The sequence below is a fragment of the Eubalaena glacialis genome, chromosome 4, assembly GCF_028564815.1.
Source record: "Eubalaena glacialis isolate mEubGla1 chromosome 4, mEubGla1.1.hap2.+ XY, whole genome shotgun sequence".
Classification (NCBI taxonomy): Eukaryota; Metazoa; Chordata; class Mammalia; order Artiodactyla; family Balaenidae; genus Eubalaena; species Eubalaena glacialis.
In genome coordinates this window covers 89956485-89983000 of record NC_083719.1, presented here as the reverse complement: position 1 = coordinate 89983000, position 26516 = coordinate 89956485, and positions in this window count along the sequence as shown.

Here is a 26516-nt window from a genome sequence, read left to right as displayed (position 1 = left end):
TGAGAGGGAAGTCTACTCCGGCCCTCTGGGGGAGCTGGCATTGCTAGTACTCACTGAGCTCAGGGCTATTTTTCAAGTCATCAGAATGGCTTTACAATGAGCCATTCTATTACTTTCATTTGATACGGCTTGTCACCAAAAAGCAAACATTTTAAGGACTCTGTGACCACAAAACAGAATGTTTTTCACTTGGCAAAGTCAGTTGGCTCCCAGCCAATTATGTCCTCACCCTCATTCAGTTTCATTAGTCTTATGATCAACTGGGTGTGGGCTCATGGATGCAAATCCTATCTCCATCATTTCTCACTAACTCTGAAAAGCTGGACAAGTTACTTAGCCCCTCTATACCTTAGTTTCCTCATCTTTAAGTGAGAATAATACTACTACTATCCCACAGAGTTCTTATGTGGATTAAATGTGTTAATCCACATTAGGCTTTTAAAACGGTTCTGACTCATGAAAGAACTCAGTAGATGATATCTAAAATGCACACACACAAACAGCCACAAAGTCAAGTTAAATGGGTAAGATATATTCAGATAAGGAGATAAGCTTAGTACTTATTTCCATATTTTAACCTTGAGAAAGACCCGGCTAAGAAAAGCTTCACAAAATGCCCAGAGCCAACTGTGATAAGGAGTATGTTCTGCCTCGGAAGCCACAGCAGAGGCTGCCACCTATGGTCCTGCACCTACTCAGAAGGGGCTGCACTCTGAGCTTTTGTGCACAGCAACTGGGACGGAACAGGTGCTCAGTAAAAGCTGAGCAGTGATGACCACTGTCACCACTTCCCTCACTATTGCTAGTTCTGCCTAGGGGGCAGGCTTCGAAATGGCCCAGGATACAGGTGGGAAACCTGGGAAAATGGTAATATTTTTTAGTTAGGACAGGTTCTCCCTAGGACAGGACATTGAGGATTCCATGTCACTCCCTCTGCATGCTGCTGAAACCTCTGGCCGAACATCGGATGCTCTGAATCTTGAGAGCCGTGCTCAATTCCCAGGGAGTCACTGGCTCCTCTCTGGGCAATTAGTACATTGCTGCAATTGTGGCTGGTTTTCTAGAGAGTCACTAAATGGCACCCTGATGATTAGAAAAAGATAATGTTCAACCCTATACACCTAAGTTCCTATTAGAGAATTACTTAGATGCTGGAGACAATCTGGCTCATTAATAAATAAATTCATTTCTGTGTTTCCTAATCCAGACTATAAATAGCTTACCCCATACACTGATCCTTGAATTTATAACCCTTTCTCTTTTTCCCCCTCTTTGTTGATCCCTTTATTTATTTTTTAACAGCTTAATTGAGATATAATTGATATATAACATTGTATTAGTTTAAGGTCTACAGCATAATGATTTGATATTTGTATACATTGCAAAATGATCACAAGTCTACTTAATATTCATCACCTTACACTTCCTCTTTTATAATATAGATGATTAGTGCCATAAATTTCCCCGTAAGTGGAATTACATAGATTAAAATATATATATATATTTCTATGCAGTTCAAAATGCTTCCTAATTTCCCTTTTGATTTCTTCTTTGGCCCATAAGTTATTTAGAACTGTTTTATTTAATTTCCAAATTAGGAGGGGGGAGTTTCCAGAAATATTCTGTCATACTTTGTATAACTTGGATCATTTTTAACTGTATTGAGACTTATGTTATGACCCGGAATATGGTCTGCATGTCCTGTGTGCACTTGAATATGTTTTCTGCTGTTCTACAAATGTCAATCAGGTCAAGTTGGTTAATAATGTTTTCAAATATTTTGAATACTTGCTAAACTTTGTCATCTTGTTCCATCAGTTACTGGGAGAGGGGTATTGAAATGTCCACTATAACTGTGGATTTTTCTATTTTGCCTTGAAGTTCTATCAGTTTTTGCTTCACATATTTTGATGCTCTGTTATTAAGTTCATTAATGTTTAGGATTGTTATGTCATCTCAATAAATTCATCTCTTTTATAATTACAAAATTATCTTATTCCAAGTGTATTTTGCTGCTCTGAAATCTACCTCACTTGATAGTAAAATAGTAGTAGTATAGTAGATAGTAGTTATTCCAATTTTCCTTTATATAGCTTTAATCTTGGTATATCTTTTTCCATCCTTTTAAGTTTAACTCATGTGTATCTTTATATTTAAGGTAAGTTTCCTGTAAGACAGCATTTATTTAGGTCCAACAATCTTTGCCTTTTAATCGGGGTGTTTAGGTCATTTGCACTTAATGTGATTATTGATATGATTAGATTTACATACATCATCTTGTAATTTGTTTTCTATTTTTCCCATCTCTTCTTTGTTCTCTTTTTCCTTCTTTTCTGCCTTGTGGTAGATTATTTAAGTTGTTTTATGATTTCAATTTATCTCCTTACTTTATTAGCTATAACTCTCTGTTTTATTATTTTAGTGGTTGCTTTAGGGTTTATAGTACACATCTTTAACTTGTCACAGTCTACCGTCAATTGACATACAACTTCACATATGGTATAAGAACCTTTAAGCAGCACATTTCCATTTCTTCCTTTCTGGTCTCTGTGCTGTGTTTGTCACATACTTTACTTCTTACATAAGCTACACATTATATTGAAATTATTTTTGTTTAAGCACTCACTTATTTTTTAAAGACATTTAAATAATAAGGAAATAAATTATATATATTTACCCATGTAATTACCATTTCTGGTGTTCTTCCTTCCTTTCTGTACATCTATATTTCCATCTGTTATCATTTTCTTTCTGCCTGAACTTTATCTTTAAATTTTCTTATAGGATATGTCTGCTGGTGAATACTTTTAGCTTTTTTTTTTTTTTTTGGTATGAAAATAATGATATTTTGCCTTTGTTTTTTAAAGATATTTTCACTGAGTATAGAATTCTAGGTTGATAGTCTTTTTCTTTCAGTACTTTGCATATGTTGCTCCACTCTTTTCTCACTTTCATTGTTTCCAATGAGGACTCTATCATCTTCATCTTTGTTCCACTTTACGTAATGTAACTTCTTCCTCTGGCTGCTTTTAATATCTTCTCTTTATCACTGGTTTTGAGCAGGCAGTTATGATGTGACTTGGTGTCATTTTCTTCATGTTTCTTGTATCTGAGGTCCATTGAACTTCTTGGATCTATGGATTTATAGTTTTCATTAAATTTAGAAAATTTCCAACCCTTATTTCCTCAAATATGTTTGCCCTCCTACCTTCACCTTCAAGACTCCAATTAAACAAATATCAGTCTGCTTGTTGTTCCATAGATCAATGATGCTCTCCTCATTTTTTTAAAAATTATCTTTTCTCTGGTTTTCATTTTGGATAGTTTCTATTGCTATGTCTTTAAGTTCACTAATCTTTCATCTTCAATGTCTAACCTACCAATAACCCCATCCAGTATATTTTCCATCTTATACATTGTAGTTATAATCTCTAGAAATTTGATTTGGGTCTTTGTTATATCTTAACTTTTTGAACTTATGGAATAGAGTTATACCTGTTTTAATGTCCTTATCTGCTAATTCTAATATCTGTGTCAGTTTAGGTGGATTGATTTTTCTCCTTATTATGTATTTTTTTTTTCTAGTTTTTTTTTTTCCCCCATGCCTGGTAATTTTTTATATATGCCAGATCTCATTAATTTTATCTTTCTGGGTGCTAGATATTTTTGTATGCCCACAAGAACACTTGAGCTTTACTCTGGAATGTAGTTATTTAGCAATTGTTCGATCCTTTCTGATCTTGCTCTTATGATTTGTTAGACAGAACTGGAGTAAGTCCAGTTTAGGGCTATTTATTTCCACTACTGAGGCACGACTTTTCTGTGTATTGTTTTTAGTTCTCCATGAATTCTGAGGTTTTTCCGACCTGGCTGGTAAGAACAGACACTATTCCCAGCCCTGTGTGAGTGCCAGACGCTGTTACCTCTAATGTTTTTGAATGTTTCTTTCTCTTAACTCATAGTTTTGCACAAGCGTGCCCTGCTCAAACCTCAACTGAGGCAGACCGTCTCCAGATCTCTGGAATTTCCACGCTGTGCGCACTCCTCTCTCTTGTACACTATGAGTCACACTGATCACCTTGATGTCTCTAGACACCCAGCTCCATCTCTTCAACGCTAGGAAGCCACTGGAATCTAACTGGGTTTCCTCTCAGTGCTCCACAGCCTGGAAGCACCTTCTCGGCAGTAAGCTGGGGCAATTGTAGGGCTTACCTATTTGCTTCCCATCTCTCAAGGATTACTGTCCTTTGTTGCCTTCCATCCAGTGTTTTGCAAATCATTCTTTCATATATTTTGTCCCTTTTCTGGTTGTTTAATATGGGAGGGTAAGTCTGGTCCCTGTTACTCTATGTTGGGTGAAAGTGGAAGCTGCTACCATTTCTTTTCAAATCTACTCTATTTCCATTTAGTTCACAGGTTATCTAGCCTCTCGCCATTAAGTACAGTCTACTGAATTCCTGGGATATGGTCATTTGCGTCTAGCTTTTGTATGAATCTCTGGGAGTTACTTTAGAAATTAACAATATGATTTGGAATGTGTTTTATTTCCCTAAGGTCTTTGTTTCCTTCCTTCACCACTTAGCTGATGCCTCAATGGGTTCCTCCCTTACATTTGTTACATATGTGTCAACCAGGCTAATTGTTTATAGCACCAGAGCTTTTAAGTTGTTATTGATTTTTTTATCAATTAAATAAGAAATATGTGTATGAAACCATTTATTTGATTAAGTGTGTAATGGCTGATGTCCTTGCCTAGTGGACAGAAACATCTGAGGGGATTAGGAGACAAATATTTCTGAATCATATTAATATGACAATCAACATCCTAAACATAACCAAAATAATATTTATTGAGGGCCTTATTATTATTGCCCAAATACTGAGCTGAGGTTTTCTTCCCCCACATTATCTTAATTACCTTTACCTCATAAGGTAGATATTCCCCACCTCATCTTTGCAGGCAAGGAAACTGAGTTTCATAAAGGTTAAATAATTGCTAAAAGTCATTTGGCCAATAAGAAACATAGCCAGTATTTAAACTCAACTTGTCTGATTCCAAAGTCCAAATTCTTTCTCTTCCAACATACTGGCCCAAGAAGAAATCAACCCGGTGCTGATCACTAGACTTTTCTACATGTACTCAGTAGTGTGCCAACTGCAGAAAGACACATTAAAATCCTTTCAGAGAAACTACAATATCAAAATCCTTTGAGGTAGACACTTTTTATCAATGCCTTTCTCTCAACCTGAAATGAAATCCTTTAGCAGCAAATAACGTAGCGACTACAAGTAATAAAGGCAGTGAATGAGATGCAGCTTATTTCTACTTAGAAAGAGGTTTATTTACATTATCTATAAAGTTAGAGTCAGCCCCCAAATAAGTGCCATATGAATTAAATATCTAAGCATTAAAAAAGTAATAAAGTATCAAAATGAAATTAGATAAATTTTTAAATCTGAATTTGGGAGACACCCTTCAAAGAAACAAAATCCAGAAACTAAGAAGGCAAATATCTGACAAATATGATAATGTAATTTTTTTTTTTAAACATTTAGTTGATTTAGTTAATGGGTTTTTTTTATTATTATTAATTTATTTTATTTATGGCTGTGTTGGGTCTTCCTTTCTGTGCGAGGGCGTTCCCTAGATGTGGCAAGTGGGGGCCACTCTTAATCGCTGTGCGCGGGCCTCTCACTATCGCGGCCTGTCTTGTTGCGGAGCACAGGCTCCAGAGGCGCAGGCTCAGTAATTGTGGCTCACAGGCCCAGTTGCTCCGTGGCACGTGGGATCCTCCCAGACCAGGGCTCGAACCCGTGTCCCCTGCATTGGCAGGCAGACTCTCAACCACTGCGCCACCAGGGAAGCCCAATAATGTAATTTTTTAATTTAAATCTGTACCAAAAATATTCCAAAAATTCCCGCAAAACCCCTCAAGCAACAGAACTGGGAGGAAATATTTGTGACACTTGTTGACAAAGAGTTAATGTTCTTACTTGGACTCTCCTCAGCATTACTCCCTAATGGCTCGCAGCAGAAATTTCAAACTGAGGCCTTTACTGCCGGGAAGCTTTTCTCTCAGACCACCATCCCTCTGGTTAAGTTCTTGGGTCTATCCTCATCTAGAATTCCTAGGATTTTGAAGAGAGTTAACCAAGTCTGGGTTGAAACTCTGCCTTTGCCATTTACAAGCCACATGATATTGGACAAGTCATGTAGCTTCTCCACATCTCAGTGTAACAGCTCAGTGGGGATAGCAACAGTACTGAGTTCATAGCATTTTTGTGAGAATCACTGGGCTTTGTCTTTGTTATATAGTAGATGTTCAGTAAATGGTAGCGATTGCTCCCTGTTACATCCTCAGTGCAAGGACATCTGGCACATAAAGACACTCAATAAGTGTTTGTTGAATAAATAAATGACTTCTACAAACTAATAAGAAGAGGACACCCCATAGAAAAATAAGCAAAGATATGGTAGGAAATACACAGAAAAATGCAATGTCTGCAAACACATGGAAAGAGGCTCAATCTCAGTAATAATGATAGAAATACAAATTAAAACAAAACCAAATTATCTTATTTTTAACCTTCTGGATTGAAAAAAAAATGTTTAAATGACTGATTATATCCAATGCAAGCAAGGTTGTGGGGAAATCTTCCTATACATGGTTGATGGAGTAGAAATTAGTAGAGCAGCCCTAGAAAAATATTTGGCAATAATTTTTAAACTTTAAATACACACATTCAGCAATGCCACTTCTAAGTATCTAGCCTACAGAAATAATACATGGATATGGAAAGATACTTCTTTAAGGATGTTCATTACACATTGTTTGAAATTTAAAACATCAGAAATAACCTAAATGCTCATCAGTTAAGAACTACTTAAGAAATGGTGATACATTCATATAAATAAATGAAATAGATCCAAAAACGTTCCATGATATATATTCTTTTTTTTTTTAACATCTTTATTGGAGTATAATTGCTTTACATTGTTGTGTTAGTTGCTGCTGTATAAGAAAGTAAATCAGCTATACAAATACATATATCCCCATATCCCCTCCCTCTTGCGTCTCCCTCCCACCCTCCCTATCCCACCCCTCTAGGTGGTCACAAAGCACCGAGCTGATCTCCCTATGCTATGCGTTTGCTTCCCACTAGCTATCTATTTTACATTTGGTAGTGTATATGTGTCAATGCCACTCTCTCACTTCGTCTCAGCTTACCCTTCCCCCTCCCCGTGTCCTCAAGTCCATTCTCTACATCTGCATCTTTATTCCTGTCCTGCCCCTAGGTTCTTTAGAACCTTTTTTTTTTTAAGATTCCATATATATGTGTTAGCATATGGTATTTGTTTTTCTCTTTCTGACTTACTTCACTCTGTATGACAGACTCTAGGTCCATCCACCTCACTACAAATAACTCAATTTTGTTTCTCTTTATGGCTGAGTAATATTCCATTGTATATATGTGCCACATCTTCTTTATCCATTCATCTGTCGATGGACACTTAGGTTGCTTCCATGTCCTGGCTATTGTAAATAGTGCTGCAATGAACATTGTGGTACATGACTCTTTTTGAATTATGGTTTTCTCAGGGTATATGCCCAGTAGTGGGATTGCTGGGTCATATGGTAGTTCTATTTTTAGTTTTTTAAGGAACCTCCATACTGTTTTCCATAATGGCTGTATCAATTTACATTCCCACCAACAGTGCAAGAGGGTTCCCTTTTCTCCACACCCTCTCCAGCATTTAGTGTTTGTAGATTTTTTGATGATGGCCATTCTGACCGGTGTGAGGTGATACCTCATTGTAGTTTTGATTTGCATTTCTCTAATGATTAGTGATGCTGAGCATCCTTTCATGTGTTTGTTGGCAATCTGTATATCTTCTTTGGAGAAATGTCTATTTAGGTCTTCTGCCCATTTTTGGATTGGGTTGTTTTTTTGATATTGAGCTGCATGAGCTGCTTGTAAATTTTGGAGATTAATCCTTTGTCAGTTGCTTCATTTGCAAATATTTTCTCCCATTCTGAGGGTTGTCTTTTCATCTTGTTTATGGTTTCCTTTGCTGTACAAAAGCTTTTAAGTTTCATTAGTTTCCATTTGTTTATTTTTGTTTTTATTTCCATTTCTCTAGGAGGTGGGTCAAAAAGGATCTTGCTGTGATTTATGTCATAGAGTGTTCTGCCTCTGTTTTCCTCTAAGAGTTTGATAGTGTCTGGCCTTACATTTAGGTCTTTAATCCATTTTGAGTTTATGTTTGTGTATGATGTTAGAGAGTGTTCTAATGTCATTCTTTTCCATGCAGCTGTCCAGTTTTTCCAGCACCACTTATTGAAGAGGCTGTCTTTTCTCCATTGTATATTCATGCCTCCTTTATCAGTGATAATGTGACCATATGTGCATGGGGTTTATCTCTCATGATATGTATTCTTATGGATATATATTTAAAGAGAGAGCAAACTGCAGACCAATATAGTAATAGCTAATATTTGTTGAACACGTTAGACAGCATGGCAGACAATCTACATGAATTATCTATTTTATCATCAATATATATATAAACCTCTATGGACTTCAGTTTCTTCAGATGTAAAATAAGTGATAAGACCAGATAAACTCTAAGATCCTTCTCATCCTAGCTCTAAAATGCTACCTATACTAAGTTACATTTTTAAGAGCCATCTAGCCTTGGAAAAGGTTGAGCATGATGGTACCTCTGGAAGTTGGACAAATTGATATCTCTTCATGTGGAAACTCAGTAGTACATGATTGTGCTTCCTGAAAAATATTCACAATCTTTTTCTCAAATGTTAAACAAAATGAGACCATTGCTAATTGGTGAAGAATGACTCTCTTACATTAAGTGAACTGGCTTCCTCTTGAAGTCTGCCTATAAAGCAGAGTGAGCTCAGGTCTCCTAACTATGCAGGAGATACCAACCACATGCTCTCCTGAGTGTCTAATTGTACATGAACAACTTTTTTCATCGTCTCCCCACTTGCACAGAGGCTTGCCTCCCAGTAATCCTGGGACTGTGATGTTGGCAAGTGCCAGCTTTCACACTGGCAGCTGGGCAGCGGAGAGTGACAGAGTGAGACATAACCAACTGTGAGGCAATTGCATGCCCCTAGCAGACTCTCACTTTTGGTCTACTCACCGTCCATACCAGGGATGTACAAAGGAGTGCCCGTAGTTCTGACCTGTGGAGAAAGGGCAAATTTAAGTTGTGAACGTGTGTGGAATAGTGTGGGAGGATAAGAAAGTGAGTAGTGAATTCAAGATTTGGACTACATGCTCATATTTTTAGAAAAATCTTATCTTTTGTGAAAACTTAGCAAAAAGGTTACTCTTACAACTGCTCTGATTTTAACTTTTTTTTTTTAAGGCAGAAGTATGTTCTGACACTGGATTATTATCTGACCAAAGCAATGTGTTTATTAGTAGGTACAAATTCAAAGTACAAAATAAGCTCTGATTTTTGCCTGTTTGATAGAAACTCTTTATCAAATAAAAACACTTATTGAGTAATCATATCCCAAACACTGCCACTCCAGTTATATGATATGCTGGGACTTGTTTGGATACCATTAGTAGCACTGGTGTGAAAAATGGCCATCAGAGAAGCTGGAAAAATTGGAATCATCTATTCCAAGAAAGGATGAAAGCCCACTTCTGGCATGTGTCAGGCAACTGGAGTTATCAATTTGGAAATTAGTGACTACCTGCTCCCAAGATCAGAGAAGTGCACCCTCTTACATGGGCTGCAATAATCTATCCAAACATGGTGTTTAAAAATTAAAAGGAAGGGAAGGCAGGAGAACAGAACACAAGTGTATTCTACTCTACTGGAAATCTTTGTTTTGTATGCAGATTATTATCAACCCTGACTCTCACAGCAGAACTAATATGCAGATATTGTATCAGTAATCAGGTTTCTACATTATACCTAAAACCAGTTGCTGTCTTTTGAACCAAAGGCTGAATAAAGGCCAATAAAATCACAAATAAACTAACATTATTCCTGAAAGATTTTTTTCCAAGGGTTAATAGATTATAACAGAATCTATAGTGGACTAGCCCACCTATTCCTCATGCAAGATATTGGCTTTGAGAACTACAGAGTGCAGGTTGAATATTTGGCTAATTGACTACATCTTTATGTTCAACAATCTCACTATCAAGTAAGAAACATAAATATATAGCTCTAAAATGAGACAGAAGCTCTATGGGCCTCCTCTGCCTCTGACACTGGCTACACGGACCTTTGGCCACTACAAAGACGTAGGTTGCTGCTACTTTGAACTCATAGCCAATGCTCTGTTTCATACTTTACCATCCTCCAATACCAGCTTCACTGGAGGGGATAAAATGCCTCACTCCCATTCATGTGCTCCTCCATTCCATGGGCCAGAGGCAGGGCTTCCTCATACTCTCTGGGGCTTTCTCCTCCTCAAGCTTAGGAGTAAACCCCAAGAAGAGAAAGGGGTGGAGGCCGGTGTTGGAAAGGCAAGAGGACAAGCTTGATGATGCACATGTGCTATTTCATGTAAAATTTGTCTTAAGAGGTGATGTGTCTCCCTCAGTTCTAACTTCCTTGGAGTGAAGTCCTTCCTATGAAGGTTCACAATGAAGTTATTCCCATGAGGCTCCTCTGTTTATTTGGGAAAGCCCACCCACCTCCTGAACATTGCTGAATCCCCCAGGTATTCCTGGCCTGGACTCTTACACTGGGGTCTCAGACAAACAGTAAGAATTATGAATAGGAGAATAACTGAGTTATGAATTCCTTTACTTGAATTATGGAAAGGAGAATAATTGTGGGAAATACTAGTTACTCATTTCATTTTGAAAAGGCTAAATTCTAATTAAAAAATTAATGCCCCTCTTAGCCAACTTGCTTAAATGTTCTGGGTCTGCTGAAAAACTATTATACCTGTTCTTACTTCTCCAGATGGAAGAATTCACTACTCTTCGGTTTTTGCCCTTCCATTTCAAACACAGACTGTCTTTCAGAGGTGCTCAGGAAGACTGATCCGTTAAATTCCCCAGTGCTTTCGGCAGTGGCCCCACTCTAGAGTGGAAAAAAAAGACACAACCGTCCTTTTGTCAGAGGGAGACTTAGGAGAGAAAAAAACCAACAACCTCCAGAGATTGCTTTCTGAACTTAAGCTTTTATTTATTTCTGTTGCATCACCAAATGATTTCAATTCAGGGTAGTATTTTAATACAGAAAAAAATGTAAAACTCTAGCTTTTTTTTTTAAAGGCAGGATTGGGAGAGAAGTGACAAATTTCAATATCATTTTTTTTAATTAATTAATTTATTTTTATTTTTGGCTGTGTTGGGTCTTCGTTTCTGTGCGAGGGCTTTCTCTACTCGCGGCGAGTGGGGGCCACTCTTCATCGCGGTGCGCGGGCCTCTCACTGTCGAGGCCTCTCTTGTTGCGGAGCACAGGCTCCAGACGCGCAGGCTCAGTAGTTGTGGCTCACGGGCTCAGCTGCTCCGCGGCATGTGGGATCCTCCCAGACCAGGGCTCGAACCCGCGTCCCCTGCATTGGCAGGCAGATTCTCAACCACTGCGCCACCAGGGAAGCCCTAGCTTTTTTGACATTTGAGATTATGCTGATTAGCTGGCATATTTTAAAACATATCAAATAAGACAGGCATCAGTGTTTGACAAATTTTTACACAAAATGGATTGTAAGAAACAAGTGAAAGGGAAAGTGTCAACAAATTTTTTCATAAAATTTAAAAGACAAATGCACAGAATTGCAGTAGGTGTATTAACTCCATGTAGAATTTAAAATGACTTTTGTGGTTTATAATCCTTTTAAGATTCAATCTGGAAAATTGCTTTGGAACAATGAAAACATGAAATCAAATCATAAAGCAGACTAGCGGATAAAGATTATAACACAAATGGACATATTTTATCCTGTCTGTTCAAAATGAGAGCACATTTCTATTTCTTTTATAAGCACAAAGAAGGGTCTACATTGATTTGCCTCACAATAGTCATGATTTCCTTTGCAAAATTTTAAGTAATTTTAAATCTCTAATGTGATCATGTTTTTTTTAATATTCACTATTGCTTGCTTATTGGTTCAGTTCTTGTATATATACCCAAAAAACCCCCAAAACCACAGAGGTATTGATGGTCATACAGCCATGGGTGTCACAAAACAGCTGTTGCAAGAATTGGATCGTAAGTGGGGTTTTTAGGGCTTTTACATTTTTACTTTGAAATTATCATCTTTGGGTTTGAATTCTGCTGATAATCAGTGTCCGCCAGGCACAGACTAGATAGACAAGATCAGAAACCACATCTTCTCATCGAACTTTATTCCTTCACTATTTCTGTGAAACTTTTCAGAGAACATTGAAATTCTCTGCTGTAGTCACCATGTGACTGGGTTTTAATGTATGGCTGCATGTCCCAAGGGCAGAGCAAATTATGCTACCTGAACCCTTTATCTGTAAGCAGCAATACCACAGGGCTATGTAAAATAGAAGACAGATTTATTTAGACATAAACAATGTAAAAAATATTATTCATTACAAGAAACATAAAATCCAATATCCCAATAAATCTAGCTGGCAAGCCTTACCTTATTGCTAAATGATTGCACAAAAGAACAAACTTTCTTTAAAGTTTCCAGGTTGACAAATGCAATATGTTCTGTCTACAGCCTCCTAACTTTCAGGAGCTATAAAGTCCTTCCCTCTTGGGTGCCAATATTTCCGAGGAGGTTTACAGGATTTCAGAGTCTATCCTGTTGCAGCTTACGGAGGCCCTGGCCTTGTATTTGACCCCTGACATTTATGAAAATAGTGGACACTACTGGAGTTGCTTATATTTTGTCTTAAAATTATAATCAGTTATAAAAATGATCTGGGCCAGCACATCTCAGACATTAATGTCCATATACATCACCTGGGGATCTTGTTTGAATGCAGAATCTGAGTCAGTTATTTTGAGTGAGACCTAGGATTCTTCATTTTGGACAAGGTGTAGCCAATGCTGCATGTCTGTGGACCACATTTTGTGTTGCAAGAATCTGTATGACCTCATTTTCAGAAGAGAAAAATCTGACCCAAACTGGATTTAGAAACTTAAATTTCCACAGATACTTAGGACCGTTGTGTTGGAAGATTTATTAAACTCTTACTATGTGCAGGCCTGGGTCAGGCAATAGGGGTACAAGATGAGGGTACCATAATTCTGTCCATCCTCATGGAGCTTGCAGGGGTATGGGGAGCCAGGACAGAGAAAGGGAGAACTTATGCAGAGCTCACAGCTGGAGCCAGAAGTCACACTTCCTCAAGTCCAGTCTATGGTCCTGCCTAGCCTTTCAGACTACTGCCTTCCTTCTGGCGCTCTCATGTCCTACCTACCTTCTTCCAACATTCGAGGCCTCCCATTGCCTGCACGTTCTCCAAACTGTATTGTAAATCTCTCCATTCCAGAGGCCTAGTCAAGAATGACTAATTGTTCCTAATAAAGGATGTGAGTATTATCCTGTAAGTAAGGTGGAGCCCTTGAAGGGTTTTAGGAAAATGGTCCTAGAAGAGCTAGAGCTTGCTCTGTGCTGTTGAGTATTACAGCAGCACCTAGGACAGTCTCCAGCAGTAAGACTTCAGTAGGCATTGTTGAATGAATCAATGTATGAATGACTGTTTGTTTGCATTTTGTGTAGGCTTACTACTCAAAGTGACAGGAATGGATTAGGTGAGAACAAGTCTTCTATGTGAGAGTTAGGGAGAATGGATTGACCACCTGTTCTGTGCCCCTATACTAATCCCTGAGGCTGACCTTGTTATTTAATTTTGTGAAATCCTTCTCATAATCAGAGAGCAGTAACTGCAAACTGGTTTCCATCTGGGTTTGAACCCAAAGCTCTCTAACCCCAGCACTTTTATGTTTTAGCCCACTACTACTTCAAAACATGTTATATATATGATGCTTATCACAGTGCTATGCAAAATAAATTCATATTGGATACAAATATAAAATGGCAACAGAAAGTACGGCAAAATGATTAAATACTCAGTAGGCTTAGGAACCAAACAGATCTGATTTCAGATTCTGCTTCTTTCACTTAATAGTGAACTTGGGCAAGTTAATTACTCTCTCTGAGTCTGATTTCTCTTCTGTAAATGGTAGTAACAACACCTACTTCACAGAACTCTGTAAGAGAAAAAGTACAGTAACATAATGTAGGAAAAGAGTTTAGCAGAGTATTTAGCATATACAAAGAGCTCAGTACATGGAAATCCTGTTATTTATTATTATTGTTGTTAACAAATGTGCTAAATTTTACTTGGAAAGATATAGACTGAATAAGGAAAATTCTTTTTAGTTAGGATGTTGTGAATAAACTAAAGATTTCTCAGAATAAAATGCAGGATGGTTGATTCCTGATGACTTAATTATAATCTTGCCTGAGGACCATGACCTGAAAAATGCTTTCTAGCTACACAATTCTGGTTTTTTATGTTTTCTCAGCTAAATAAAGAGGACAATCATAATACTGACCTACTTCATAAATTTTGTAAAGAATGCCACACTCGAGTGTCTTAAATAGTTTGAAAAATGCAAAGTAACATACACATTCTTATTAGTAATTATCTTTTCCTCTGATGTCCAGTCCAAAACTTCTCTGGTAAGCCACTGACTGAACAGTCTCTCTATCAGGCACTTGTCAATCGGTACAATGGAAATGCCCCCAAATAGTGTAGGAATATATTTGGGGGAGTTTCCATGGCAACATGTAGACTGCTTTAGAATACCTTAAGTCTGTAAGACTCGGTTCTGTTACACTCAAGATAATCAATCACAATATTAGACCAACTTCAAGTATAATTCAAGCCAATTTCCATTTTTATTGAGTACATCATACTTTATATAATAATTTTTCTTCATAGTATGCTTTCACCTTATGTGAAAACCCAGATAACTTGCTCCATCTGGTAACTACCATCCCACCATTTATGCCTAACCACATCGCCTAGATAAATATTTATTTCTTAAACATTTCTCTTTCTTGAAAATATTTCCTTGATGATACTTGCCAGACCAAAATTTTGGAATACTGTTAAGTTTCTCTGTCTATTTTCTATGCAAGACCAAATGAAAACCTAGCTTTAGTATTATAACTTTTGCAAGAAACAGTGGATGCTCATTTGATGAGAGTTGCATAATACTTTCTTTGAACATGATTTTCAGTTAAACTGATTGATAATTTCTACTCAGAAATATAGTTATATAGAAGAAATCCAGGACAATAAAATCATTAACATATTAACAATGCATTTTCCTAGCTGAGAAGAAGATACAATTAACTTTTCTGATTAATCACATGACAAAAAGGAGGGCTATACAGCATAATGAGTGCCGACAGTCTGAGTCCTCAAATAAAAAGGAACAATTACAGAGGGGACCTTCAAGATGGCAGAGGAGTAAAACGTGGAGATCACCTTCTCCCCACAAATACATCAAAAATACATCTACATGTGGAAAAACTCCTACAGAACACCTACTGAACGCTGGCAGAAGACCTCAGACTTCCCAAAAGGCAAGAAACTCCCCCACGTACCTGGGTAGGGCAAAAGAAAAAAGAAAAAACAGAGACAAAAGAATAGGGATGGGACCTGCACCTCTGGGAGGGAGCTGTGAAGGAGGAAAAGTTTCCACACACTAGGAAGGCCCTTCGCGGGCAGAGACGGGGGGTGGCAGGGGGGGAAGCTTCGGAGCCACAGAGGAGAGCGCAGCAACAGGGGTGCAGAGGGCAAAGCAGAGAGATTCCCGCACAGAGGATCGGTGCTGACCAGCACTCACCAGCCTGATAGGCTTGTCTGCTCACCTGCCGGGGCGGGTGGGGACTGGGAGCTGAGGCTCAGGCTTCGGAGGTCAGATCCCAGGGAGAGGACTTGGGTTGGCTGCGTGAACACAGCCTGAAGGGGGCTAGTGCACCACAGCTAGCCAGGAGGGAGTCCAGGAAAAAGTCTGGAACTGCCTAACAGGCAAGAGACCATGGTTTCAGGGTGCGTGAGGAGAGGGGATACAGAGCACCACCTAAACGGGCTCCAGAGACGGGCGCAAGCCACAGCTATCAGTGCAGACACCAGAGACAGGCATGAGATGCTAAGGCTGCTGCTGCCACCACCAAGAAACCTGTGTGTAAGCACAGGTCACTATCCACACCTCCCCTCCCGGGAGCCTGTGCAACCTGCCACTGCCAGGGTCCCATGATCCAGGGACAACTTCCCCGGAAGGATACACGGCGCACCTCAGGCTGGTGCAACGTCACGCCAGACTCTGCCACCACAGGCTCACCCCACATTCTGTACCCCTCCCTCCCCCCGGCCTGAGTGAGCCAGAGCTCCCTAATCAGCTGCTACTTTAACCCCATCCTGCCTGGGTGGGGAACAGATGCCCTCAGGTGACCTACATGCAGAGGCAGGGCCAAATCCAAAGCTGAACCCCAGGAGCTGTGCGAACAAGGAAGAGAAAGGGAAATCGCTCCCAGCAGCCTCAGGAACAGCAGATTAAATCTCCACTATCAACTTGATGTACCCTGCATCTGTGGAGTACCTGAACAGACAATGAATCATCCCAAAATTGAGGCGGTGGACTTTGGGAGCAACTGTAGACTTGGGGTTTGCTTTCTGCATCTAATTTGTTTCTGGTTTTATGTTTATCTTAGTTTAATATTTAGAGCTTATTATCATTGGTAGATTTGTTTATTGATTTGGTTGCTCTCTTCCTTTTTTTCGTTTTTCTATATATATTTATTTTTCCTTTTTCTCTTTTTGTGAGTGTGTATGTGTATGCTTCTTTGTGTGATTTTGTTTGTATAGCTTTGCTTTTACCATGTGTACCATTTGTACCATTTGTCCTAGGGTTCTGTCCATCCGTTTTTTTTTGTTTTGTTTTGTTTTGTTTTGTTTTAGTATAGTTTTTAGCACTTGTTATCATTTGTAGATTTGTTTTTTGGTTTGGTTGCTCTCTTCTTTCTTTTTACTAATTACTTTTTAATTTTTTTATTCTTAATAATTTTTTTATTTTTTATTTTATTAACTTTATTTTATTTCTTTCCTTCTTTTTTTCTTCTCCCTTTTCATCTGAGCTGTGTGGCTGACAGGGTATTGGTGCTCAGGCCGTGTGTCAGGCCTGAGCCTCTGAGGTGGGAGAGCAGAGCCGAGTTCAGGACGTTGGTCCACCAGAGACCTCCCGACCCCACATAACATCACATGGCGAAAGCTCTCCCACAGATCACCGTCTCAAGGCTAAGACCCAGCTCCACTCAACAACCAGCAAGCTACAGTGCTGGACACCCTATGCCAAACAACTAGCAAAACAGGAACACAACCCCACCCATTAGCAGAGAGGCTGCCTAAAATCATAATAAGGTCACAGATACCCCAAAACACACCACTGAACGTGGTCCTGCCCACCCTAAAGACAAGATCCAGCCTCATCCACCAGAACGCAGTCACCAGTCCCCTCCACCAAGAAGCCTACACAACCCACTGAACCAACCTTACCCACTGGGGGCAGACACCAAAAACAATAGGAACTACAAACCTGCAGCCTGCGAAAAGGAGACCGCAAACACAGTAAGGTAAACAAAATAAGAAAGAGAAATACACAGCAGATGAAGGAGCAAGGTAAAAACCCACCAGACCAAAGAAATGAAGAGGAAATAGGCAGTCCACCTGAAAAAGAATTCAGAGTATTGATAGTAAAGATGAACCAAAATCTTGGAAATAGAATGGAGAAAATACAAGAAAGGTTTAACAAGGACCTAGAAGAACTAATGAGCAAACAAACAATGATGAACAACACAATAAATGAAATTAACAACTCTCTGGAAGGAATCAATAGCAGAATAACTGAGGCAGAAGAACGGATAAGTGACCTGGAAGATAAAATAGTGGAAATAACTACCGCAGAGCAGAATAAAGAAAAAAGAATGAAAAGAATTGAGGACAGTCTCAGAGACCTCTGGGACAACATTAAATGCACCAACATTCGAATTATAGGGATCCCAGAAGAAGAAGAGAAAAAGAAAGGGACTGAGAATATATTTGAAGAGATTATAGTTGAAAACTTCCCTAATATGGGAAAGGAAATAGTCAACTCAAGGAAGCTCAGAGAGTCCCATACAGGATAAATCCAAGGAGAAACACATCAAGACAGGTATTAATCAAACTATCAAAAATTAAATACAAAGAAAAATATTAAAAGCAGCAAGGGAAAAGCAACAAATCCCCATAAGGTTAAGAGCTGATCATTCAGCAGAAACTCTGCAAGTCAGAAGGGAGTGGCAGGACATATTTAAAGTGATGAAAGGGAAAAACCTACAACCAAGATTACTCTACCCAGCAAGGATCTCATTCAGATTTGATGGAGAAATTAAAACCTTTACAGACAAGCAAAAGCTAAGAGAGTTCAGTACCACCAACAAACCAGCTTTACAACAAATGCTAAAGGAAGTTCTCTAGGCAGGAAACACAAGAGAAGGAAAAGACATACAATAACCCAAAACAATTAAGAAAATGGTAATAGGAACATACATATCAATAACTTCATTAAATGTGAATGGATTAAATGCTCCAACCAAAAGACATAGACTGGCTGAATGGATACAAAAACAAAACCCGTATGTATGCTGTCTACAAGAGACCCACTTCAGACCTAGGGACACATACAGACTGAAAGTGAGGGGATGGAAAAAGATATTCCATGCAAATGGAAATCAAAAGAAAGCTGGATTAGCAATTCTCATATCAGACAAAATAGACTTTAAAATAAAGACTATTATAAGAGACAAAGAAGGACACTACATAATGATGAAGGGATCAATCCAAGAAGAAGAAATAACAATTGTAAATATTTATGCACCCAACATAGGAGCACCTCAATACATAAGGCAAATACTAACAGCCATAAAAGGGGAAATTGATAGTAACACAATCATAGTAGGGGACTTTAACATCCCACTTTCACCAATGGACAGACAGATCATCCAAAATGAAAATAAATAAGGAAACACAAGCTTTAAATGACACATTAAACAAGATGGACTTAATTGATATTTATAGGACATTCCATCGAAAAACAACAGAATACATTTTCTTCTCAAGTGCTCATGGAACATTCTCCAGGATAGATCATATCTTGGGTCACAAATCCAGCCTTGGTAAATGTAAGAATATTGAAATCGTGTCAAGTATCTTTTCCAACCATAACGCTATGAGACTAGATATCAATTACAGGAAAAACACTGTAAAAAATACAAACACGTGGAGGCTAAACAATGCGCTACTAAATAACCAAGAGATCACTGAAGAAATCAAAGAGGAAATCAAAAAATACCTAGAAACGAATGACAATGAAAACATGACGACCCAAAACCTATGGGATGCAGCAAAAGCAGTTCTAAGAGGGAAGTTTATAGCTATACAAGCCTACCTCAAGAAACAAGAAACATCTCAAATAAACAACCTAACCTTACACCTAAAGCAATTAGAGAAAGAAGAACAAAAAAAACCCAAAGTTAGCAGAAGGAAAGAAATCATAAAGATCACATCAGAAATAAATGAAAAAGAAATGAAGGAAACAGTAGCAAAGATCAATAAAACGTAAAGCTGGTTCTTTGAGAAGATAAACAAAATTGATAAACCATTAGCCAGATTCATCAAGAAAACAAAGGAAAAAGACTCAAATCAACAGAATTAGAAATGAAAAAAGAGAAGTAACAACTGACACTGCAGAAATACAAAGGATCATGAAAGATTACTACAAGCAACTCTATGCCCATAAAATGGACAACCTGGAAGAAATGGACAAATTCTTAGAAAAGCACAACCTTCCGAGACAGAGCCAAGAAGAAATAGAAAATATAAACAGACCAATCACAAGCACTGAAATTGAGACTGTGATTAAAAGTCTTCCAACAAACAAAAGTCTAGGACCAGATGGCTTCACAGGCGAATTCTATCAATCATTTAGAGAAGAGCTAACACCTATCCTTCTCAAATAGTAGAGGAAGGAACACTCTTAAACTCATCCTATAAGGCCACCATCACCCTGATACCAAAACTAGACAAAGATACTACAAAAAAAGAAAACTACAGGCCAATATCACTGATGAACATAGATGCAAAAATCCTCAACAAAATACTACAAAACAGAATCCAACAGCATGTTAAAAGGATCATACACCATGATCAAGTGGGGTTTATCCCAGGAATGCAGGGATTCTTCAATATATGCAAATGAATCTGTGATATACCATATTAACAAACTGAAAGATAAAAACCATATCATAATCTCAATAGATGCAGAAAAAGCTTTTGACAAAATTCAACAACGATTTATGATAAAAAACCCTCCAGAAAGTAGGCACAGAGGGAACTTATCTCAACATAATAAAGGCCATATATGACAAATCGACAGCCAAAATCATTCTCAATGGTGAAATACTGAAACCATTTCCACTACAATCTAGAACAAGACAAGGTTCCCCACTCTCTCCGCTATTATTCAACATGGTTTTGGAAGTTTTAGCCACAGCAATCAGAGAAGAAAAAGGAATAAAAGGAATCCAAATTGGAAAAGAAGTAAAACTGTCACTGTTTGCAGATGACATGATACTATACATAGAGAATCCTAAAGATGCTACCAGAAAACTACTAGAACTAATCAATGAATTTTGTAACGTAGCAGGATACAAAATTAATGCACAGAAATCTCTTGCATTCCTCTACACTAAGGATGAGAAATCTCAAAAAGAAATTAAGGAAACACTCCCATTTACCATTGCAACAAAAGGAATAAAATACCTAGGAATAAACCTACCTAAGGAGGCAAAAGACCTGTATGCAGAAAGCTATAAGAAACTGATGAAAGAAATTAAAGATGATACAAACAGATGGAGAGATATACCATATTCCTGGATTGGAAGAATCAACATTGTGAAAATGACTATACTACCCAAAGCAATCTACAGATTCAGTGCAATCCCTATCAAACTGCCAGTGGCATTTTTCACAGAACTAGAACAAAAAATTTCACAATTGGTATGGAAACAGAAAAGACCCCAAATAGCCAAAGCAATTTTGAGAAAGAAAAATGCAGCTGGAGGAATCAGGCTCCCTGACTTCAGACTATACCACAAAGCTACAGTAATCAAAACAGTATGGTTGGGGCTTCCCTGGTGGTGCAGTGGTTGGGAATCCGCCTGCCAATGCAGGGGACACGGGTTCGTGCCCCGGTCCGGGAAGATCCCACATGCCACAGAGCGGCTAGGCCCGTGAGCCACAACTACTGAGCCTGCGTGTCTGGAGCCTGTGCTCCGCAATGGGAGAGGCCGCGACAGTGACAGGCCCGTGCACCGCGTTGAAGAGTGGCCCCCGCTCACCGCAACTGGAGAAAGCCCTCGCACAGAAACGAAGACCCAATACAGCCAAAAATAAATAAATAAATAAATAAATAAATTCATAAAAAAACAAAACAAAACAGTGTGGTACCTCCACAGAAACAGAAATATACATCAATGGTACAGGATAGAAAGCCCAGAGATAAACCCATGCACATATGGTCACCTTATCTTTGATAAAGGAGGCAAGAATATACAATGGAGAAAAGACAGCCTCTTCAATAAGTGGTGCTCGGAAAACTGGACAGCTACATGTAAAAGAATGAAATTAGAGCACTCCCTAACATCATACACAAACACAAACTCCAAATGGATTAAAGACTTAAATGTAAGACCAGACACTATAAAACTCTTAGAGTAAAACAGAGGCAGAAAACTCTATGACATAAATCACAGCAAGATCCTTTTTGACCCACCTCCTAGAGAAATGGAAATTAAAAACAAAAATAAACAAATGGGACCTAATGAAACTTCAAAGCTTTTGCACAGCAAAGGAAACCATAAACAAGGCGAAAAGACAACTCTCAGAATGGGAGAAAATATTTGCAAACAAAGCAACTGACAAAGGATTAATCTCCAAAATATACAAGCAGCTCATGTAGCTCAATATCAAAAAAACAAACAACCCAATCCAAAAATGGGCAGAAGACCTTAATAGACATTTCTCCAAAGAAGATATACAGATTGCCAACAAACACATGAAAGGATGGTCAACATCACTAATCATTAGAGAAATGCAAATCAAAACTACAATGAGGTATCACCTCACACTGGTCAGAATGGCCATGATGAAAAAAATCTAGAAACAATAAATGCTGGAGAGGGTGTGGAGAAAAGGGAACCCTCTTGCACTGTTGGTGGGAATGTAAATTGATACAACCACTATGGAGGACAGTATGGAGGTTCCTTAAAATCTAAAAATAGAACTACCATATGACCCAGCAATCCCACTACTGGGCATATACCCTGAGCAAACCATAATTCAAAAAGAGTCATGTACCACAATATTCATTGCAGCAGTATTTACAATAGCCAGGACATGGAAACAACCTAAGTGTCCATCGACAGATGAATGGATAAAGAAGATGTGGCACATATATACAATGGAATATTACTCAGCCATAAAAAGAAACGAAATTGAGTTATTTGTAGTGAGGTGGATGGACCTAGAGACTGTCATACAGAGTGAAGTAAGTTAGAAAAAAAAAAAACCATATGCTAACACATATATATGGAATCTAAAAAAAAAAAAAAAAGAAATGGTTCTGAATAATGTAAGGGCAGGACAGGAATAAGATGCAGATATAGAGAATGGACATGGGGAGGGGGTAGGGTAAGCTGGGCCAAAGTGAGAGAGTGACATGGACATATATACACTACCAAATGTAAAATAGATAGCTAATGGGAAGCAGTTGCATAGCACAGGGAGATCAGCTTGGTGCTTTGCGTCCACCTAGAGGGGTGGGATAGGGAGGGAGGGAGGGAAATGCAAGAGGGAGAGATATGAGGATATATGTATATGTATAGCTGATTCACTTTGTTATAAAGCAGAAACTAACACACCATTATAAAGCAATTATACTCTAATAAAGATGTTTAAAAAATGCAAAAAAAAAAAAGGAACAATTACGTTCAAATCACTATTTAACTTCTAGGAAAATCTTTCCATCATACAGTGAATTATGCCTTTAGAACACATCTCAGTTGCATATCTCAGCCCACATTGGACAAATACTAACGCCTCTGTGGGCAGCTTTAAGTATATTTGCCTGTAGTTTGTGTATCAACTTTAACTCCTTCCCCTCTCCCCATGGGAAGCCCATAAATGATAGTTGAGATTTTTTTCTCCTTCTCTTACCCCTCTTAAAATAAAAAAAAAACCTGCTAAGTGTGAGAACTGTGAGAATTTTCCTGATATTTTATAACAAGATGAAAAAAATATTTGTCAGACTCCCAAAACTCTTTGGGAGTTTGGGGTTAGCTGATGCAAACTATTGTATATAGAATGGGTAGACAGCAAGGTCCTACTGTATAGCACAGGGAACTATATTCAGTATCCTGTGATAAACCATAATGGAAAAGAATATTAAAAATAATGTATATATGTATAACTGAATCAGTTTGCAGTACAGCATAAATTAATACAACACTGTAAATTAGCTATACTTCAATTAAAAAAACAATATTTGTCAGAATTCCAGAGAAAGTGCTTTTCCCAGACAGTTGAGGCAAGAAAGTAGACACTATTTTGGTATTACTCAGGGTCCTTTGGTTGAAGCTCTGCTGACTTAAGTAAAAAAGAAATAAATGGGGTAGCTGAGAGAATTGAAGAGGAAAGTCTTTAGAAAGGAAAGGAACAAGGGCACCTCAGAGGCAGTTTCTTGAGGGTGCAGCTATGCAAACACTGGAAGATGATGGCTGATTGGCCCAGCTTACGTCCTGAGGCTCTTCTACCAGGGACTCCAGGATACCTTGATTGACAGTTTGCCCAAAATTGCATGCGTTGGGTGTGAGAAGGGAAATAGAGGCACTATTAACAAAAGAAAGAGGTATGGAGAATAAGAAGTCAAAACAGGTATGAAGGACTCTACAACTAATCCTGGGCTCCATGCGGGGTGGAGAGTGTCACATGGCAGGAACACAGGCTTTGGGAAGGCAGCAAATGACAACTAGAAGAGAATCTGAGAAAGAAAATGTAAATGAGCAAGGGAGGGGTTGTGTAGGCAGTAGTAGGATGGCACCGAAAGGTACAATGTGCTTTTTTTTCCTCAGATCCCACGAATCTTCAGGAAAACTCCTCAAATCATGATATAATTATGATTACATCATAATTAGCAGGTTTGAATTTCTTGCAGAAGTCAGAAAGATGCAGTTCTCTGAAGGTGCAGTGAGCAGAGTGTAAACATCCAATGATGATTCAGAAGGGAAATTCAAAGGAGGCCTAGAGAAATACAGCTGGGACTGTGCAGAGACTGTGAATATGATGAGAAGTGATTAGATGAGTTACATATGCCTTCCAGTGACAAGGAGGAACAGCCTGTATTTGGATGACTCTTCATTTTTAACTTTATAATTGTTTCCAAGTAAGAAGAGGTCCAGAGCCATCCAAGTGAGTCCAGATCCAGAACCAATTGTCCAGGTACTCAGCCTGAAAACAGTGTTCACACAGGAACAATCATGTTTAAATTAACATCAAGAACACCTTTGAAAGAATGTGAGCAATATTTGGCATTAGAAGGGAGCCTCTTGAGTTTCATTTTGATAGTAGTGTATAAGTTTTGAATAGATGTTATGTGTTTGTTACTGACTTGGGTCCTTGGATTCTTTAATCAATAGAAATTGGTAAGAGGCCAGATAAGGAATTCAGGCAGAGCTTTATTGGGACTCATGCTGCAGCATGAGGGAGCAAAAACAAAGTTTCCCTTGCTCACTGCCGGAGGAGGATAGCTGGTTCCTTAAATGGGGTGAGGGTAGGGGAGGATGGGTGTGTGGGGCTGGAGGAGTAGCTTAGGTGATCTGTCCACCCCCTTGGTGGTGCTGTGTGCAGGGATCACGCACGGTATCCTGCTTCCGCTCCCAGCACCTCAAAAGTGGCAGTTGGTTTGCGGCCTTTTTGTGTCTTATTATTCGTATGCACGCAGTTGCTTTTAGTCTCTTATAGTTTCTTTGTAGTCTGTTGCTCAGGGGGGACATTTGTTTAGGTGCAAGTGCTCCAGTAAAGGATCCCAGGTCCTAGCCTGTCTCGTGTTCAAAACTCTGTTCTTTGTGAACACAAGTTAATGGGGACCCTTCTACCTGCCCTCTGTCCAGTCATCACCATCATGCCCCTCCATCCTCAGTTTTAAGGATATGGTGATAGCCCTGAGTTATTATACCCTAAACAAAATTCTGTTTATCCCCATTATATTTATGTGGAGTATATGAATTTTCCTTCGGGCAGTACTTGGGACACTAGACGAAGTATTTACCATGGGGATTATCTGCTTTTCTAATAGGCATGTAATAAATTACTGGAAAGGGTTGCTGAGGGAACCTCTTGGCTCTCCATTTCTGGAAACCATAGGTAGACAACTTTCCATTTTGACAGGTTTCAGACACTAAGATCCAACCTTTTAGACTGTAGATACCTTCACTATTTGCTTTATTTTATTATACCAAAGCATCCTGCTAAGAGCATGTTAAGGCATATTGCTTTAAACTTAAATTGGAGTATTTTAAAAGTCCCCTTGTGATTCCCTCAATTAAATGTAAGATGTCACAAAAATAAATGAAAATTCCTGGTCTGGGGCATTCACTTGGATGAACCAAACAAATGATTCAAGTCTCTTTTTAGTTCTATCATTCTATTAAATGTAAGTGTCAATATTAAGCTTCTATGTTGATTTGAGGCGTATGAGTCTTGGCATTTAGGAAACAAAGGTTGAATAGTTATATTGGATCTATGGGATGAAGAGTAAAACATCCTGATTGGTTACTAGGAAAATGACAAGATATTTTGAAACTCTTAAGCGCTATTTTTAGTGGCCTGGTACCCAGGTTTTCATTCAGTCATGAACACCCACCAGTGTTTACCTAGACACAAGTTTTTCCAGAACCATTAAATGGTGCCTGATTATAGCAAATTGTTCTCTTGGTTTAAACAAATTATCTTTTTAAAGCATTTGACCATATCTTTACATGAAACCTGCAGTTGTATGTAAAAGTTGTTTCATATTTTCAAAAACACTGAAACTTGCTGGATACTGTGTGTCCTAATAATAAAACATAAACCATATCTGTATTGGAGCTGTGGCCCACCAAGGAAGACAGTACTATTTTCTGATGAGTTTTTGAAAGCCCAAATGCATTGTTCATAGAGGCAGCAAGGTTTGGAGAAGGACATGCTCCACCTCTTCTTATTCCAAATCGATTCCACTTAGTTACCTCCATCTTGATTCTTAGTCTAGCTAGGAAGAAAAATTTTGGTCCAAGGTTGTACCAATTTATGTGCTGCAGCTAACAGACTAATAATTTGCCACTCCTTCAAATCTGTATTTCTTAAATATTATTTTAATATTTATT